This window comes from Astatotilapia calliptera, chromosome 15, assembly GCF_964374335.1.
Source record: "Astatotilapia calliptera chromosome 15, fAstCal68.1, whole genome shotgun sequence".
NCBI lineage: Eukaryota > Metazoa > Chordata > Actinopteri > Cichliformes > Cichlidae > Astatotilapia > Astatotilapia calliptera.
In genome coordinates this window covers 42,072,025-42,090,359 of record NC_137436.1, presented here as the reverse complement: position 1 = coordinate 42,090,359, position 18,335 = coordinate 42,072,025, and positions in this window count along the sequence as shown.

Genomic DNA, 18,335 nt, shown 5'->3' with positions numbered 1-18,335 from the left:
GATGTGTTGGACCCTATTTTTACCCAGGAGTTATGTGTAGACACCTTGACTGTGAACCTTAATAATACACTTCTTGAACTACTGGACTCTGTTGCTCCCGTAGGAAGTTGAAATGTCAAAAAAGGAACCCTATGTCTTGGTTAAATGAGGAGCTCTTGAACTTGAGAAGAAATTGTAGAAAAGCAAAGGGTCACTGGAGATCTTCCAGACTAGAAGTATTTCTCCAGGCTTGGAAGGACTCATTGTCTTCACTTCCATCAGTGATGTCAGCAGCGAAAGCAAATTATTTCTGAAATCTCATCATGAGTCATAAGCAAAACTCAAAACTCCTTTTCAACACAGTGTCGCAACTTAGAGAGAGTAAGTCAACTCTCTGCTGTTCTAATTTGATAGCTCATGACTTTCTTAAGTTCTTCAGAGACAGGGCTGAAACACTTAGAAATCAGATCACTCCCTCCTCAAGCTGTTCATTAGACTACTCAGCTGCTTTGCCTGTTGGTGCTGATAAACTGTTCTCTGACTTCGAGGTTATTTCTCTGTCTGGATTAACTAAGGTTGTAAAAGCAGCTCGATGTACAACCTGTTCTTTGGATCCTCTACCAGCCTGGGCTATAAAGGAACTGTGGTCAGTATTAGGACCTTACATTCTGTTTCTTTTAAATACTTCAGTGACGACCGGAGTCTTTCCTGAATGTTTTAAATCAGCTGTGGTAGTGCCGATCTTGAAAAAGCCTGGACTGGATGTTGATATGGTTGCAATCTATAGACCCATCTCACATCTGTCTTTTTTTATCTAAAATCTTTGAAAAAGTGGTTTTTAAGCAGCTCACTGAGCATTTGCCAACAAGCAATCTGTTTGAACCATGTCAGTCTGCTTTTAGACCAAATCACTCCACAGAAACAGCTTTAGTCAAAGTGGTAAATGATCTGCTGGTTAATGCAGACAATGATCGCACTTCAGTTTTATTACTGCTGGATCTAAGTGCTGCGTTTGGCACTGTGGATCACTGCATTTTATTGGATAGGCTTGAACATTTTATTGGAGTTACAGGAAATGTTTTATCGTGGCTGAGATCTCACCTGTCTGGGAGGTCTCAGACTGTTAGTTTGAAAAATGATCTCTCTGAGACCTGTGCAGTGAGGCATGGGGTCCCTCAGGGCTCCGTACTTGGACCATTGCAGTTTTCTATGTACCTGCTGCCTCTCGGTGTTCTTTTACGTTCTTTTAATGTAACCTTTCATTGTTACGCTGATGACCTGCAGCTTTATGTTCCTTTAACCATTGGAAATTGTGCTGAAGTCTCTAAACTATAATCTTGTCTATCTGCAATTAGGGGCTGGTTATCAGATAATTTCTTGCTCCTAAATAATGATAAGACAGAGTTGATGGTCATTGAGCCACACAAATTTCAGCACTTGTCCCAAAATTTCATCTTGAGAATTGATGACAGTGTCATAAATTGCAGGAACAAGGTAAAAAACTTGGGTGTGTGGTTAGACATGGTGCTCTCCTTTGAATCTCATGTAAAAGAGATAACAAAGACCGCCTTTTATCATTTGAGGAACATCGCCAGAATCAGACAAGTTTTGTCAAGCGACACTGCAGAGGTTCTTGTCCATGCTTTTGTGTCTTCCTGTATTGATTATTGCAATGCTTTTCTTTCTGAATAGAATAGCCTTTATTGTCATTGTACAGAGTACAACGAAATTGGAGTGCCACTCCCTTGGTGCAAGTTTCAATAATAAATATAAATGTAAAATATAAAAAGTACAAAAAAAACAATCGTAAGTACTCAAACAATAGTATGGGCTACCAAAGAAAAGTTTCAGAGGTCTACAGATGGTGCAAAATGCAGCTGCTCGCATTTTAGTAAGAACTGGGAAATTTGAGCACATTACCCTGTTCTGAGATCTCTGCATTGGCTACCTTGTCAGGGTCGAGCAGATTTTAAGGTCCTGCTGCTCACCTACAAGGCTTTAAGTTTCTGTCGCACCACTCAAGGCTGAGTGGTGCGACAGAAACAACCTGCTGCTTAACACCGAGAAGACCAAGGAGCTCATCGTGGACTACAGGAGGAATGCTGACCTACATCCACCCATCCACATTAAGGGGAAGGCTGTGGAGCCTGTGAGCAGCTTCAAGTTCCTGGGAGTCCACATCTCCGAGGATCTCACCTGGACGACCAACTGCTCCAAGCTGGTCAAGAAGGCTCACCAGCGCCTCTTCTTCTTGAGGACTCTGAGGAAGAACCACCTGTCCTCAGACATCCTGGTGAACTTCTATCGTTGCACCATCGAGAGCATCCTGACCAACTGTATAACAGTCTGGTACGGGAACTGCTCTACCTCGGACCGGAAGGCGTTGCAGAGGGTTGTGAAAACTGCCCAGCGCATCGCCGGAGCACCACTTCCTGCCATAAAAGACATCTACAGGAAGCGGTGTCTGAAAAGGGCTGGGAAAATCATCAGAGACCCCAGTCACCCATCACATGGACTCTTCACCCTCCTGCCCTCTGGGAGGCGCTACAGGAGCCTCCGGACTAAGACCACCAGGTACCGGAACAGCTTCTTCCCCACAGCTGTCAGACTCCTGAACTCTGCCTCCTGACATCTGACCCACATTAAACTCATGGACTGAACATACACACACCCACAATGGACAACTGTACGCTCAAACACACAATAATAACATGGCCTGAACCACCACTCACAACCACCAGCACTTTATATAGCCTCTGTAGGAATTATATCTCACTTATCTTAACTGCACTACTGTATAGCTCTGTGTAAATAATCATTCTGTACATACGATAATTTTTAATCCTACAACTGTTTACAACTTGCACAGTTCCCATTTCTGTATAGCTGTATATCTCAGATTCTGTAAAGTTATTTATTTCATATTCTGTATAGTTTTTCATATTTATATCCTGTTCATATCCTGTACATAGCTTGTACTCACTACAGCCTGTACATACTTATAGTTATAGAATATTCACAACATACTTCATACCGTGTACATTATAACATACCATAATAGACCCATTTCTGTAATATACTCACATATCTATACTATTGCTAATATATCTATATCACTAAAGCACTTCTGGATGGATGCAAACTGCATTTCGTTGCCCTGTACCTGTGCATGTGCAATGACAATAAAGTTGAATTCTAATTCTAATTCTAATTCTAATTAAACGGACTGGCACCTTCATACCTCTCCGACCTTTCACATCTTTATGTTCCATCTCGTGCTCTCCGATCTCAGGACTCTGGCCTTCTAAAGGTTCCTAGAGCCAGAAAAAAGACAGTTGGAGAGCTTTTACTTTTCGTGCCCCGTTTCTGTGGAACAACCTCCCTCAAGATATTCGGCATGCTCTGTGGAGGTTTTTAAAACTAAGTTGAAGACACATTTGTTCACCCTATCCTACATGTCTTAATTCTATGGCTTTTAGTTTTTACATTTTTATTGTTTTTAACTTGTATTGTGTCTTTTACCTGTATTGCTATGTATCGCTTTTATTTTATTTATCTCTTTAGTTCTACAGCACTTTGTTTGAAAGCGCTTTATAAATAAAGTTATTATTATTATTATTATTATTATTATGAACTCTCCTTTCCAGCACCCTGTCATAGACTTTCCCAGGGAGGCTGAGGAGTGTGATCCCCCTGTAGTTGGAACACACCCTCCGGTCCCCCTTCTTAAAGATGGGGACCACCACCCCGGTCTGCCAGTCCACAGGTACTGCCCCTGATCTCAACATTGTAGAGGCGTGTCAACCAGGACAGCCCTTACAACGTCCAGAGCCTTCAGGAACTCGGGGTGGACCTCATCCACACCAGGGGCTCTGCCACCAAGGAGTTGTCTAACTGCCTCAGTGACCTCGCCCTCAGAAATTGGCAGGTCATCCCCCTCATCCCCAGACTCTGCTTCCTCCTCGGAAGACGTGTCAGTGGGATTACGGAGGTCCTCGCCAGCACTATACACAGTGCAGGTAGAGCACCGCTTTCCCCTCCTGAGACGCCTGACAGTTTGCCAGAATCTCTTCTTTAAAAAGGATTTTCTTTTAAAAACATCAAAGACCAGAAGAAAGTTAAAAAAAACCCTGAAAGACACTAAAGCAACAGGAAATTATGTAACTGTAACCATGAAGACGCGTGGGCCAATCAGAGGCTCACAACCTGCGTGAGGTCAAAGCCTGATTCTGAGGGCAGGTACATCCACACCTGTTTGAGAAAAAGTGGGAGGAGCTTCTGACCCAACTGTGGACCTAAAACACTTTAAAACGTCCTTCCAGGACCTCTCAGCGTGCGTCAGGAAACCATTTTTTGAAATCCGTATCATTTTTACCTCTCAGGAAACATCCTCGTGAGGTGAGGAGGAGCTGTTCATGCGCAGCGGGCTCTGGCTTAAATCGAGCGTTTTGTGAATGGACTTCTGTGAGCGGCTGATCTGCAGATTATCTGAGGATTTGAGTGAAGTAATGAGAGCAGGTCTCACCTCCAAACAAAGGGAGTGCTGAGGTCACAGAGACTGAGTGTGCTCAGCGGGTGAGAGGAGGCGAACTCTTTAAATAATCACAGAAAGCTTAAAACGCTGCCGGGCCTCTCTGCGGATACCGTGCCGGACGCCATGGCAACCACTGAAAGAAGGGGAGGAGAAGCAGGAGGAGTTTCAACAAGCCTGAGAGGGACCCGAGTCATCATGCGACGGCTCTGAGCATCAGAATCAGAATCAGAATGGGTTTATTGCCAGATGTTGAGGTTTACAACATTAGGAAATTGTAGCATGCTCAACAGGTGAGCTTTCAGACCTCTTCATGCCTTTAAGGACCTCTATAGTCTGATCCAGGATGAGCCAAGGAGTTTCAAAACCCTTAAAAGACCCCTGGAACATCTGAAAAACCAGACTCCTCAAACCCTCACTCTGCTTCATGCTCACACATTGAGTCACCATCAGACTTACAGAGGCAGCTCAGGGCTGGAGGATCCTTTAGGACCTCCTAGACCCCCTCAGAGCCCCCCCAGGCCTCTTCATACCTCCTCAGACCCCCTCACAGCCCCTCGGAGTCCCCCAGACCTCCTCCTGTCTGCACTCACTCTGATGCAGATCATTTGTCTCTCAGTCTGAGGATTTTTAGGTCAGCCTGTGGAATCTGTGACGTCAGTAAGCAACCTCACAGTGTGTGTGTGTTTGTGTTAATAGTAGCTGGACTGTGTTTGTTGTCTTCTGGTCTTAAATCAATCTTTTTTTGAATGGACTTCTGTGAGCAGGGACGGTCATCAGGAACTCCTCATGTTAAAGGAACCAATCAGAGCAGGCACAGAGGCTCCAACTGAGCATGCTCAGTGGGGTTTGCTTTATTGATCACTGATTACCGGTGATCATAACAACATGAGTATTAAAAGCAGCAGCTTCAAGAAAGAAGCTCAAATATGACTGTGTGTGTGTGTGTGACGCTCTAACCTTTGACCTGCTGCATTTTGCCACCACAGAAGAAAAAGACAGAAGAAGTGACTACCGTTGACCTTTGACCTTGTGTGTTTACCTTCAGCAGATCAGCACATTCCACACACACACACACACACACACACACACACACACATTATTTTTGATCACAGATTTAAAACATAATTTTCTTATTTTCGTAACAGAGATAAACCACAGCAGACACACGAATAAAAATATGAATTATAAACTCTGCAGGTCATTTTTTAAATAACAGAAAATACAAGAAATCAAAAATATTTCAAGAAGAAACAAAATTTCTAAGACAAATTTCAGAATGAAAATATTTTATTTTATATAAGATATATAACAATAAAAATTTGAAAGACTTAAAACATGTTTGTGATGAAAACAAGAATATTTATTCTCATGCTGGAGTTTAACAGAGGAGGAGGAGGAGCAGGAGGAGGAGTAGGAGGAGGAGGTATTCCCTGATGAGTCTGAGCTGCAGCTGCTTCCTCAGGTATGTAAACACAGGCTTTTATTGTGGAGGAATGCAGGCCCCATCAGATAAGCTCGGTCTTTAATTTTGTAAACACAGAAACATCACTTTAGTGAGTTTCTTCATCATAAAATCCCTTCAGCTGCTGGCAGCATGGAGGTCAAAGGTCAGCCTGAACAGAGCTTCTGTGGATCCTCCCTGTGTGTGTATGTGTTAAACACAGGCAGTCTGAGTAAACAGCTCCCTCTGCTGGCCACGCTCAGCGTTACACTCAGTGAACCAGATGTTTCAGATGTCTCCAGATGTTTCAGATGTCTCCAGATGTTTCAGGCTCTTTGTCAGGATGAGTGGGGTCCTCTGGCACGCGGTGACCAAAGGACAGGACAGGAACTCCTGGTGCAGCAGGTGCAGTCTGTCTGAGTGCGCTCAGTGACGCTTTGAATCTGTGTTGTGGACGGCAGGTCTGAGTTGAGCTGATTGGCTCACAGCAATACAGATATTTACAGATGTTTCTTCTGGCTGTGGGCGAGCTTACGATTGGGACTGCTGTGGTTGAGAAGAGGCTGAGAGCATGGCCTCCACAGCTGTGTGACCTTTGACCTCTGAGGGGGGGGGGGTGATGTTCAAGGGTTCAAGGTTCAAGGTTCTTTATTTGTCACATGCATAGTTATACAAGTATAACACACAGTGAAATGTAGCCTGACACGCTCCTCGACATGTGCAAAAATGGGGGGGGGGGGGGGGGGGGGTGTAGAGGAAGAACATTATAAAACAAACACCCAGCACGCCCCTGCGGGCGGTTTATCCTTCAAGCTCGGGTCCTCTACCAGAGGCCTGGGAGCTTGAGGGTCCTGCGCAGTATCTTAGCTGTTCCCAGGACTGCGCTCTTCTGGACAGAGATCTCCGATGTTGTTCCCGGGATCTGCTGGAGCCACTCGCCTATCTTGGGAGTCACCGCACCTAGTGCTCCGATTACCACGGGGACCACCGTTACCTTCACCCTCCACATCCTCTCGAGCTCTTCTCTGAGCCCTTGGTATTTCTCCAGCTTCTCGTGTTCCTTCTTCCTGATATTGCTGTCATTCGGAACCGCTACATCGATCACTACGGCCGTCTTCTTCTGTTTGTCTACCACCACTATGTCCGGTTGGTTAGCCACCACCATTTTGTCCGTCTGTATCTGGAAGTCCCACAGGATCTTAGCTCGGTCATTCTCCACCACCCTTGGGGGCATCTCCCATTTTGACCTCGGGACTTCCAGGTTATACTCCGCACAGATGTTCCTGTACACTATGCCGGCCACTTGGTTATGGCGTTCCATGTATGCCTTGCCTGCTAGCATCTTGCACCCTGCTGTTATGTGCTGGATTGTCTCTGGGGCATCTTTACACAGCCTGCACCTGGGGTCTTGCCTGGTGTGATAGACCCCAGCCTCTATGGATCTTGTGCTCAGAGCTTGTTCTTGTGCTGCCATGATTAGTGCCTCTGTGCTGTCTTTCAGTCCGGCTTTGTCCAGCCACTGGTAGGATTTCTGGATATCAGCCACCTCCTCTATCTGCCGGTGGTACATACCGTGCAGGGGCCTGTCCTTCCATGATGGTTCCTCGTCTCCCTCCTCTTTCTTGGGTTTCTGCTGCCTGAGGTATTCACTGAGCACTCGGTCAGTTGGGGCCATCTTCCCAATGTATTCTTGGATGTTTGTTGTCTCATCCTGGACTGTGGTGCTGACACTCACCAGTCCCCGGCCCCCTTCCTTCCGCTTAGCGTACAGCCTCAGGGTGCTGGACTTGGGGTGAAACCCTCCATGCATGGTAAGGAGCTTTCTTGTCTTTATGTCAGTGGCTTCTATCTCCTCCTTTGGCCAGCCTATTACCCCAGCAGGGTACCTGATCACGGGCAGGGCGTACGTGTTGATGGCCCGGATCTTGTTCTTACCATTCAGCTGACTCCTCAGGACTTGCCTGACCCTCTGCAGGTACTTGGTGGTTGCAGCTTTTCTAGCGGCCTCTTCATGGTTCCCATTCGCCTGCGGGATCCCCAAGTACTTGTAACTGTCCTCTATGTCTGCAATGTTGCCTTCTGGTAGTTCAGTCCCCTCAGTTCTGACTACCTTCCCTCTCTTTGTTACCATCCGACTACACTTCTCCAGTCCGAACGACATTCCAATGTCATTGCTGTATAGCCTGGTAGTGTGGATCAGTGAATCGATGTCTCGTTCACTCTTGGCATACAGCTTGATGTCATCCATGTACAGGAGGTGGCTGACAACTGCTCCGTTCCGTAGTCGGTATCCGTAGCCAGTCTTGTTAATGATCTCACTGAGGGGGTTCAGGCCTATGCAGAACAGCAGTGGGGACAGAGCATCTCCTTGGTAGATCCCACACTTGATGGTGACTTGTGCTATGGGCTTGGAGTTGGCCTCTAGTGTTGTACGCCACATCCCCATTGAGTTCCTGATGAAGGCTCTTAGGGTCCCATTGATCTTGTACAATTCTAGGCATTCCAGTATCCAGCTGTGGGGCATTGAGTCATAGGCCTTCTTGTAATCAATCCAGGCAGTGCACAGGTTGGTCAGTCTGGTCTTGCAGTCTCGGCTGATTGTTCTGTCTACCAGTAGCTGGTGTTTTGCGCCTCTGGTATTCTTGCCAATTCCGTTTCAAATATTTTTATTGAGAGCAAGTATCATGATTGTAGTTTTTACAAATTGACATAACATAACTTATGCTCCTTTTTTTCTAAACTAACAAGGCAAATAATTAAACAACACCAACAAAAAAAAAAAAAAAACAAAAAAAAAAAACAAAAAAAAAAAAAAAACCCGCAGTCACCCATAAGGGGTCCCAATACCCCGGCTGTCGGCAAAAGGGAAGAGAAACAAGTAAACAAAGTTTTATATTTTCCCAAGGTATATAAGTAAAGGGTGCCAGATTAATTCAAAATCTTTTACATTGTCATTCATACTATATCTTATTTTTTCAAGGTGAAGAGTGTTTATAAGTTGCCAATTCCTTTCTGTGTCCCGCTCATGTATTGACCCATGTGCCTGTTCATCTTAGCCGATATGATGCCTGACAGGAGCTTCCATGTAGTACTGAGGCAGGTTATTGGTCGGTAGTTGGAGGGGACCGGTCCCTTCTTGGGGTCCTTGGGGATCAGGACCGTCCGGCCTTCAGTTAGCCATTCCGGGTGTCTCTCGTTAACTAGCAGCTGGTTCATTTGTGCTGCCAGACGCTCGTGGAGTGCAGTTAGCTTCTTCAGCCAGTAGGCGTGAACCATGTCGGGCCCTGGTGCTGTCCAACTCTTCATACTGGAGACCCTTTCTTGGATATCTGCCACTGTGATGGTTACTGGACCCTGTTCAGGGAGGTCGCTGTGGTCTGCCCTCAGATCCTCTAGCCACTGAGCATTGCCGTTATGGGTTGCATCCTTCTCCCATATGCTCTTCCAGTATTGCTCCGTCTCCAGCCTTGGTGGTGCTGTTCTCTTATTGTTCCCTTGCCACTGAGAGTACACCTTTGCTGGTTCTGTGGAGAACAGCTGGTTTATTCTCCTGCCTTCTATCTCTCTGGTGTACCTCCTCAAGCGGCTGGCCAAGGCTGTGAGTCTTTGCTTGGCAGTTTCCAAGGCCTCAGGTATGGACAGCTTGCTGTATTTCTTAGGCACCTTATTCGTCGCACCTTTCTGCAACTCCGTTAGTATATATATATATATATATATATATATATATATATATATATATATATATATATATATATATATATATATATATATATATAGTATATACACTGGGTGAATGTGCAGTAGTAGCAGCAAGCAGGTGAATTCTGTACATTAATATGAATAGACATCTGACTATTTTACAGGATAGACAATATAAACATATTTAAAATTAAAGGAATTGAAATGTACATTGTGCCTTGGTTTAGTGTCTGGAAGAGAGTCCTGTCTCAGTCAATTATAGATGATGTGAGAGGGCGGGTGTGTGTGTTTAGGGCACGGATGGCTTGGGGATAGAAGCTCCTCTTGAGTCTCTCTGTCCTTGCCCGGAAGATGCGGAACCTTCTACCAGATTGCAGAAGTTGGAACAGTTTGTTGCCAGGATGGGACGGGTCCTTCAGTATCTGCGCTGCTCTAGTCCGGCATCTCCTGGTATAGGTGTCCTGAAGCGGGGGGAGAGCAATCCTGCAGCAGCGTTCTGCTGTACGGATCACTCTCTGGAGAGCTTTTTGGTCCTTCACACAGCTGTTCCCAAACCACGATGTCATGTTCTGTGTGAGGATGCTCTCCACAGCGCCTGTATAGAAAATCCTGAGGATCTTTGGAGAGACCCTGATGTGCACAGCTTCTGCAGCACTATATACATATGGCCAGTATTTACAGAAAAAATATACAAAATGTGCAAATGTACAATTGCATAAAAAAGAAAACAAATACGTAAATAAATAGTATGTACAGTTTGGGTTATTGCACAGTGGTGGGTTATAGAGGGAATTCTTGGAATGGGGGGTAGAACTATGATGTCAGTGCATGTGTGAGCTCAGGGTGGTTATGGGTGGAAGAAACTGTTCTTGAGTCTGGGGGTCTTTGTGCTAATGCACCTGTAACGTTTCCCTGAGGGAAGCAAGCTGAACATGTTGAAACCAGGGTGGGAGCTGTCCTTGATGATGTTTGTTGCTCTGCTGAGGCAGTGGGAGGAATAAATGTCCATCAGGGAGGGGAGAGGGCAGCTGATGATATTCTGTGCTGCCTTGATGACACTCTGAAGTCTCCCTCTGTCTGCCTTAGTGCAGCTGCCGTACCATACTGTGATGCAGTTTGTTAGCAGGCTCTCATTGGACGAGTGGTAGGAGGTCAGCACCAGGTTGGATTTCAGTTTGTACTTCCTGAGGACCCATATTGATTTGGTATCCTGGCAACCAGTCCATCATGTGACCTCTGCTCCCAAAGGCTCCCTTGGTGTCTGAGCAGGATAACACAGTGGACATGATGTCAGCGTGCTCACCTGACCACCTGATCAGCGAGCAGCTCAAGTGTCTAACCCACAGGAGCTCGGCTTGGACACTTAGCTGACTGAGAATGATGACCTCACCCTCTGTGAGGTCATCACATGTCTGAGGGTAGTCTGAGGATGATGATGATGAAGGGTGGGCGATGTGTGAGCTCCAAACAGGTCAAGCTGCACATTAAACACACGTCTCCATCCAGCTGCAGGCTGATGTTTCTCTGATGACAGGAAGAAACCAGCCTCTGATCAATACACGGATCAATGATCAGACCACTGATGACGTTTGAGAGTCCACACCTGCAAAGTTCCTCTTTAGCCACTCTGTGCTGTTCAGACTTATTAAACAGGAAGTGAAGCTTTATTCTGGAGAAATCAATAATCTGATCAATAGTTCTCCCGGTCCCCGTGGAAACATCAAAGTCTTAAAAATCAACGACATTTGCTGGACTTCCTGTTTCAGATGGTGAGCAGGACGTCCAGCAGAGGGCGATGTTTCCCTGCACCCAGCAGCTGACACAGCTGTGAGGTCACCACAGCTGGGGGAGGGTTTAAAGCACACCTGTGCTGAGCCCACACCTGCCCCACACGCTGCACTGACACGCAGATGTCACACGTGTTTGGTGTGATGGTTGTACGGAGGCTCAAACATGCTGAAACTCTCAGGTCAGGTTTATTTGTATAGGACATTTAAAAACAACGAGTTTGACCAAAGTGGACAGAGTCCAGCAGCGATCAGCCCGATACCCTCTACACTGAAACCGTCTGCTCTGTGGGGTCAGAAATGTTGACAAGTTTGTTTAAACAGCTTGGCGTCTTAGTAGATGTAAACTTTACATAAAAAAAATCTAAGGATTTTTACACAAACACACACAGACACACACAGGTTTGGGGTCAAAGGTCAGTCCTTCTCTGTGTGTTTGTGTTTTCTCACTTTTATATGTCTGTGAAGGTTCTCAGTCATTCAGGTCATCGTAGTCTAAGGAGCTTGCAAAGAAAAGCGTCTGGACTTCTTTGAGTTGCTTGAAGACCTTTCACCTCTCATCCGAGAAGCTTCTTCAGTTCTAAGGGTCAACTGGTGGAGAGTCCCAGATTTAAACCCAGTGGGAGTTTCCCCCCAACGAGGGACAAAGGACCCCCTGATGATCCTCTACCTGATCACATGAGCCAAGGTGTGAAAGCGGGTGTGGGTCCCAATCAGCCAGGGTTTCAGGTGAGCTCATTGTGAAACCTGGCCCCACCCTATCATGTGATTTCCTGAGGTCAGATGGCCCAGGATGTGAGTGGGCGTTAAGGCATCTGGGAAGGGAACTCAAAACTGGATTATAGATGGCAGAGAGTTGGTGTCGTAAACCACCGCCTCTGTTCAAAGATGGTCGCTCACAGTGGACGTAAATGTCTTCTTTCACTGTCCTCTCTGTCCAAAATGTGAACGTTGGCTTTCGAGGATGCCAACGTTCATATGACGTGAATATGGCTGTGATAGGTGTGCTGATCATGGTGAGTCTTTAATTAGACACTGACAGAGGACAGAAACAGCTGACTGAGGCCAGAGCAACAAACTGTCAGCAGGAAATAGACTGGCCCCATCAGGAATCATCAGAAACAGGGTCACGGGCTGGTTTATAACCCTCAGCTAGCTGTCACTCTGCACCTTTGTCTTTTATATATGTCACAGCAGAAACTAGGAATCCACAGAAGGAGAAGAAGAAGAAAGCTCTGCAGCTGTGATTGGAGTGAACTAACCAACTTCAGATAGATTAAAAAACGACCCGGTGTGAGTTGCACTGAAACACTTCAGAGTTTACCTGTTTACCACACCATGCTCTGAAGGAGGTTTCTTCCTGTCAAAATTGAGTTTTTGCGTCCCATCGTTGTCTTGTCTGATAGTTGGAGTTTCTCTGTATTGTTGTAGGGTCTTTACCTTACAATATAAAGCACCGTGGGCTGACCGTTGTTATGATTTTACACTATATAAATAAAGTAAAAATACAAAAATCCGGCACAGCAGCTGAGATATGAAACAGATGTTTCAACTGTGCAAACCTGGATCAAATAAAATACTTTCCAGGTGCCAGTCTGGACAGATACGTGTTCAGCTGTTTAGGGATGCCATGAAGTCAGTATGTGAAGAGGGAGATGTGAACAGTTTTGGTGCTCAGGTTTGGATCCCTTTAGATTTCAGATGGGTACCTGGACCACTTCTATCTGCGAACCTATGGGCAGAAGTCCAAATGTCCATGAGACATGACTAAGATACAAAAATAAATAACATTTAAGAAGAAACGACATCACTGAACACACAAAAAGGGAGATCTTGATGCATGCTCAATCATCCAGGTAAGTAAATCTCCAAAAGTTGATTCTGTTCATCTGGACGTAGCGTTTTGTGGGAGAAATGTTTCGTCATCATCCAAGTGAATTCTTCAGTCTCAGCTGACTACAGGTTTCCCCAATCGTATAAATAGTACATTTGCATAATGACTGAAACCAGCCCACTGATGGAACAAAGGGCTGTGAGGTCAGTTCCTTAATCATAATTATGCAAATTCTCATGACCATTGATCAAAGACCACTGATCAATGGTAACAGTTTTCAGAAAACCTGTAGTGATCCAGTACGTGTCAGGAGAATCAGAACAGTTGAGACACATTTTTTCTAAACACTGCGTCTCTGTGGCTTTTAAACCCAAAAACACGCTGTGCCAACAATTGGTCCACCCCAACGATTGGGTCCCCCGACACAAATAGAGTGACATAGTGTACGCTGTTATGTGCCAGGAGGATTACCAGGTGTGGCGGGGCGTGGCCTGCGGTGCCGTGCAGAGGAGGCGGATGCACCTGCCACACCTGGATATATACACCGGGGAAACCAAACAACCAGGAACGCTGTTTTGAGGGCGGAGTCAAAGAGGCCATTTACGTGAAAAGGGAATCGCGGAGGGGGCCTAAGGGTACATCTTTCACCACCTAACCCCAAAACCAAACAAAAAACAAGCTCCAGTGATCCAAATGAATTGTCCAAAACACAACACACACACACTGAAATCCCTGAACAGGGTCCCAAAACATAGTTCAGGAGGCCGGCCCAGAGGCTGACAACTCAGGAGTCTAGAACAGTTCATCTCCGGGGGCCGACCATGTGGAAGGCAGTGGCGTCGACGTGGAAACATTTCAGGCAACCACCCATGCGGACGGCAACAGCGGCGACGGGGAAACAGTTCAGGCAGCCGACCGTGTGGAAGGTAGCGGCGGCGACGGGGGAAACATTTCAGGCGGCCACCCATGCGGACGGCAACAGCGGCGACGGGGAAACAGTTCAGGCAGCCGACCATGTGGAAGGTAGCGGCGGCGTTTGGGAGGTCGTCCATAGTGGCGATGACACCCAACAAGCAGCCTGGCAGATGACCGCCGACGTCGAGGCGGCAGGTTGGGACCCAAAGGCTGCGTGGCCCCCGCTGCACCAGGCAAGGCAGAGGCTGAAGTGGAAGCGGAGGCTGGCCCAGACGTGGCTGAAGCTGGACCAGACATGGCCGAAGCTGGACCAGGCGACGGCGAAGCTGACTCGGAGGCAGGACCAGATGAGGACGAGGCTGACTCGGAGTCAGGACCAGACGAGGACGAAGCTGACTCGGAGGCAGGACCAGACGAGGACGAGGCTGACTCGGAGTCAGGACCAGACGAGGACGAGGCTGACTCGGAGTCAGGACCAGACGAGGACGAAGCTGACTCGGAGTCAGGACCAGACGAGGACAAGGCTGACTCGGAGGCTGGACCAGGCGAGGATGAAGCCGGAGCTGAAGCTGGACCAGGTGACGGCGTGGGTGAAGCTGAAGCTGGACCAGGCGACGGCGAAGCTGACTCGGAGGCAGGACCAGATGAGGACGAGGCTGACTCGGAGTCAGGACCAGACGAGGACGAAGCTGACTCGGAGGCAGGACCAGACGAGGACGAGGCTGACTCGGAGTCAGGACCAGACGAGGACGAGGCTGACTCGGAGGCTGGACCAGGCGAGGATGAAGCCGGGGCTGAAGCTGGACCAGGTGATGGCGTGGGTGAAGCTGAAGCTGGACCAGGCGACGGCGTGGGTGAAGCTGATGAGGAGACTGCTGCAGGCGACGCTGATGAAGCGGATGAGGAGGCTGCTGCAGGCGAGGATGACGGCTCGGAAGCTGCTGCAGGCGAGGATGAAGGCTCGGAAGCTGCTGCAGGCGAGGATGATGGCTCGGAAGCTGCTGCAGGCGAGGATGAAGGCTCGAAGGCTGCTGCAGGCGACGCTGAAGACGAAGCTGAATCTGGACCAGGCGACAATGATGATGAAGGTGAAGCTGCTGCTGCAGGCGTGGGTGACGCTGCTGCTGCAGGCGTGGGTGAAGCTGCTGCTGCAGGCATGGGTGAAGCTGCTGCTGCAGGCGATGTGGGTGAAGCTGCTGCTGCAGGTGATGTGGGTGAAGCTGCTGCTGCAGGCAGTGGCATAGGAGCCGGAGGTGGTGAAGCAGGTGAAGAAGCAGGTTGCTGGATGGGCTCCTCGGGCCCTCCAGCAGAGACAGGAGGCCGGAGCGGTCCTTCGGACCCTCCAGCGGAGACAGGAGGCCGGAGCGGTCCCTCGGGCCCTCCAGCAGAGACAGGAGGCCGGAGCGGTCCTTCGGACCCTCCAGCAGAGACAGGAGGCCGGAGTGGTCCCTCGGACCCTCCAGCAGAGACAGGAGGCTGGAGCGGTCCCTCGGACCCTCCAGCAGAGACGAGGACGGGCTGGCCGGGCTCTCTAGAACCCCCAGCGGAAACAGTCACTGAACCAGCAGGCACAGGGGCCCCTGGCACACACATGGCTGACTGCAGCTGCGCGGAGCACTGACCCTGCTCAGGCAGCGACAGCCGGGTGCAGTCCTCAGCTGGGTTCTTAGCCTCCAGGGGTCCAGAGTGGGCTGAGGGCTGAAACTCAGCCTCTGGGGGGGGGCCTGAAGTGTGTCACAGTCTCTGAAATGGCCAGCTTTTGAGGACTGATAACAATAATGTGTGGTTTGTCTCTCTGCTTAGGATTAGAGGTTGTAGAACAGTTCTGTATGGGTTGAATAGACATAGCTTGCTGTACCGGAGGAGTAGGTGAAGATGATGGCTGAATAGGTAGCTGAGCTGAGGGCGACTGAAGAAAAGGTTGGGAAAATAATGGTGGTGAAGTTGGAGACTGAGCTGACGATAAGGCTGATGATTCCTCTACCAACTGAGCTATTGACTGGGCAATGGACTGTAACATAGTTTGTAATAAGTCTGGCTGTGACTGTAACTGGGCTATGGGTAGTGAGGCTGAATGTGATGGAGGTGACGGCTGGGCTTCTGGCTGGGCAGCTAACTGAGCTTCTAGCTGGGCAGCTAACTCAAAAAACACAGCCCCGGTATAAGCAGTCACAAGGTCTGGCGAAACAGAAAGAGTGTCTTTTCCACTCACCACACCCGGCAACTCAGAAGTCTCGGGACCCGGCTGTGGCGATGGACGTCGGCGGCGTGAATGTCGCTTCCTTCTCGGGGATAGCTCCGACCGGCCGGGTAATTCCACATCTGGCGGGCCAGCCACAGATTCCCCGGCAGGCCGGGCCGCAAATTCCCCGGCGGGCAATGCAAAACATTCACCGCTGGGCTGGGTCGGGAAGCGGTAGCAGCTGGAGGGTGAAGATGGAGTTCGTTCAGAATGAAGTCCTGTGCGAGCGGGTGAAGAGAGTCCAGTAGCCAGGGGTGAGCAGAGAGGAATTGCTGTAGCCTGGCTTCTACAGCGTGGTGAAATTCCTCTCCCTCACGTTCGAGCCACAGGTTAACCAACCAATCGGTGGCCACGTTACAGGACGCACTCGATGACGCAGACTGGGGCATGTTCAGAAACAGCTCCGACGATGACGTCAACGTGTTTACGGAAGCGGTTGTGGGATTCATCGGGAAACTAGCGGATGATACCGTGGAGACAAAGACTATCACAACGTTTCCCAACCAGAAGCCGTGGGTGGATAAAACCATCCGCAACGCTCTGAGATCCCGCACCGCTGCCTACAACACGGGACTCATGACGGGGGACATGGACCCGTACAAAGCCGCGTCATATAACGTGCGGAGGGCGGTGAAAGAGGCGAAGCAGCGCTACGGGAGGAAACTAGAGTCACAACTCCAACAGAGTGACTCTAGGAGCCTGTGGCGGGGACTAAGGACAATAACGGACTATAAAGCACCAACAACCGGTATGACGAACGCGGCCGTGACTCTGGCAGACGAGCTGAACACTTTCTATGCTCGCTTCGAGGCTGCAGCTAAGGTCTCCAACAATGCTAGTGTTGGCGGCGCTAACGGCTGCAGACAGGAAGATACTGCCAGCACCGGAAACGTGCTCGTCATCTCCGAGCATGAAGTAAGGAGAGCCTTCAAGAGAGTGAACACCAGGAAAGCAGCAGGACCAGACGGCATCCCAGGTCGTATCCTAAGAGACTGCGCATACCAGCTAGCTCCTGTGTTCACTGAGATATTCAACATCTCTTTATCTCAGTCGGTGATCCCCACATGCTTCAAAGAGTCCATCATTGTTCCTGTCCCGAAGAAACCCCACCCTGCTTCTCTCAATGACTATCGCCCTGTAGCCCTCACCTCAGTAGTGATGAAGTGCTTTGAACGCCTGGTCAGAGACTTCATCATTTCTTCACTACCAGACACACTGGACCCACTACAGTTCGCTTACCGTCCAAATCGTTCCACAGACGATGCCATCTCTCATCTCCTCCACACATCACTCACTCACTTGGACACTAGAAGGGGGAATTATGTTAAAATGCTCTTCATAGACTACAGCTCTGCATTTAACACCATAATTCCCTCCACACTCACCACCAAGCTGGAGCATCTGGGACTCAGCTCATCTATGTGTCAGTGGATCTCCAACTTCCTAACTGGCAGACCACAGGCAGTAAGGATGGGCGGACATGTCTCAGCCTCCACCACTCTCAGCACTGGAGCCCCCCAGGGGTGTGTTCTGAGCCCCCTGCTGTACTCTTTGTACACATATGACTGTGTGGCCACTACCAGCTCCACCACCATAATCAAGTTTGCTGACAACACCGTCGTGGTGGGCCTGATCTCTGATAACAACGAGACGGCCTACCTGAAGGAGATTAGGAATCTGGAGAACTGGTGCCAGAGGAACAACCTCCTTCTAAACGTCAGTAAGACAAAGGAGCTGATAGTGGACTTCAGCACTAAGCAGGAGAGGAACTACCAGACCCCCGTCATCAACGAGTGCCCAGTGGAGAGAGTGGACAGCTTCAAATACCTCGGAGTTCACATTACGCAGGACCTGTCATGGTCCTGTCACATCAACACTGTGGTGAAAAAGGCCCGACAGCGTCT